At 50.3% G+C, this 2,500-nt stretch overlaps 1 protein-coding gene across 1 annotated transcript in view; it reads right to left on the bottom strand.

Annotated features, from left to right (window-relative positions):
- LOC130391073 (ERC protein 2-like) overlaps positions 1–2,500 on the bottom strand; it is a 115,759-nt gene that overhangs the window by 5,788 nt on the left and 107,471 nt on the right. The gene's annotated exons all lie outside the window — the stretch shown is intronic.

Raw genomic sequence — 2,500 nt, 5'->3', positions numbered from 1 at the left:
CACGTAGCCTGTGGCTAGGGCCCCGTCTAGACGAATGAAACCAAATCATCTCAAACGTCTTGGTTACAATCGACACTGCAAATCCTGCGCTTATACCTACAGGCATGGTGTTCACTCTTGCCTGGTATTTTAATAGACATTGGTGTTTGTGCTTTAAAAAAAAAACAAAGGGATCCTGAAAATGTCATTACTTTGAAAGGAGCTAAGCAGCCGTGGAGGACTAGCATGTACAATCAGCCATCCTATCGCTCAGCTGTCTGGGGAGATAGACGCGGACAGAGTGGGTGCAGCAGACACGCAGATGGGCTGAGCTCCATTCCCCGGGCTGGGACACAAGACTCCCTGGGGCCTCCGTGAGTCAACGAGTGGATGTGTACTGTGTATTCACTGTAGGTGCGTGTGTGTGTGCGTGTGTGTTCACTGTGTGCGTCGGTGGGTGGTGGCTCAGGCCAGTGAGGGTGGGGGGGGATGGGGAGGGAGTTGAGGTGAGGTGAGGTGGGGTCGGTGACGGGGGGTACAAGTTGAAGGTGATGATTCATACATCCGCATCTCTCATCCCTCTCATTGCGTTGTGTCTGCCCCTAAACTTCCGCCGGGATCCGGGAAGCGACAAAGAGCTGAGTCAGTGGTTGGGTCTTAAGCGGGGGGTGGGTTACGGCCGGGGGGATGGGCCCTGGTTCGGGCAGACTGCTTCCTATTAAGGTCCCATCAGCCGGCCTGGAGATACCTCCAGGCTGATGAGTGGCCCAGATAAGGAGGAGGAGGAGGAGGAGGAGGAGGAGGAGGAATAGGAGGCGAGACTTGAGGAAACGAGTCGTCAGGGGATCAGAGGAGAGGATGTGGCCGGGCGTGACATCTAAGGCTACCAATTAGCTCCAATTGTAGAGGGCACCATTAAGATAAGGTGAGAACATTGACACCAGGTTGGGCGAGAGAGAGAGAGAGAGAGAGAGAGAGAGAGAGAGAGAGAGAGAGAGAGAGAGAGAGAGAGAGAGAGAGAGAGAGAAATGGGGACGGTTCAGACGGACATGAGACTGGTATTTAAAGACAGGTTGGGTTGAGGAGTCCGGCCTCTCTGACCTGGCGTGTTGACACTAGCAGGTGTGAACCATCCTGGTTATTAAAATGACACCTGTCTGATTGCACCAAGAACAATTATTCTCCCAGGCCAATGAAACCTGTGCAACAATTGGAGGGTTGTTACTGTTCCAGGACATTTCACAGCACTGGCTCAGGGTTTAGCAGTTAGCTATTTAGTTCCCAAAATAAGCTTCCTGGCGAAAAGGTCAACTAGGCTAATCATGTAAAGTCCTTTTTTCCTGTGATCTGATTGCAACCATATTTGGTTGCAAAAATAATGGGTTTTCCTGAATAGATTCTGAATCTGTATGTGTGTGTGTGTGTGTGTTTGTGTGTGTGTGTTCGTGTTTGTGTGTGTGTGCGTGTGTGTGTGTGTGTGTGTGTGTGTGTCTGTGTGTGTGTGTGTGTGTGTGTGTGTGTGTGTGTGTGTGTGTGTGTGTGTGTGTGTGTGTGTGTGTGTGTGTGATCGGTGTGTATGTATATGTATGTTCATGCATATGTGTGCCTTTATGGATAGTTAATGACCTACCCAAACCCAAGTGAATGCGCTGATTAATGAACTCGGAAAAGTCTTTCTGTGTGGTCAGTAAAGCCCACATTTGGTCATCTCATTTATATATATCAATCAGACACAATTATTCTCATGAACATTCACAAGTACACGCACACTACATGCACCTGCACACAAACACACGTACACACCACGCACACACACAAACACACACACACATACACGCATGCACACACACAAACAGACACACATGCATACACCCACGGACTCACAATAACATTGCCAGTGCTATATGTATATTTAATTTGATGTGGACTTGTACGTTTATGCATGCTGTACCTCTGGTATGGAATGTTTGTGTGTAATTTGTGTTAATTATTGGGTTGGCTGAGTAAACAGCAAGGTAATGGCTTTCAGGTCTGCCTGTGGATCAGGCAGGCCCGAGCAGACACAGGTGGCATGGGAGCGGAGAGGAGGAGAGGGTCGAGAGGGGGGGAGAGGACAGGATAGGAGAGAGGAGGGGAGGTGAATAGAGGAGATAGAAGGGGGGGAGAGGAGAAGCAAGTGGAGGAGAGGAAGGGAGGAGACAAAAGGGAGAAGAGTTGGGGAGCGAGGAGAGGAGGGGAATGAAAGGGAGGAGGTAGAAGAATAGAAGTGTTGAGGAAGGCACGAGGAGACGGTTAGAGAGGAGAGGAGTCGGGAGGGGGAGCGAAGAGGAGGGAAGAGGAGGGGAGAGGAAGAAAAGAGAGGAGTGGAGAAGAGACACGGAGAGAGAAAGAGAGGCAGGCAGAGGAGAGAATGGAGGAGAGAGCCTGGAGGAGCAAGGAGCAAAGGAGAGGAGGGGAGGAAAGGGAGAATAGGTGAAGAGAGGTGAGGAGAGAAAAGCAAGGAAGAGGAGATGAGAGGAGA

The sequence above is a fragment of the Gadus chalcogrammus genome, chromosome 1, assembly GCF_026213295.1.
Source record: "Gadus chalcogrammus isolate NIFS_2021 chromosome 1, NIFS_Gcha_1.0, whole genome shotgun sequence".
NCBI classification, from domain to species: domain Eukaryota; kingdom Metazoa; phylum Chordata; class Actinopteri; order Gadiformes; family Gadidae; genus Gadus; species Gadus chalcogrammus.
This window is presented reverse-complemented; position numbering and strand designations above follow the sequence as displayed.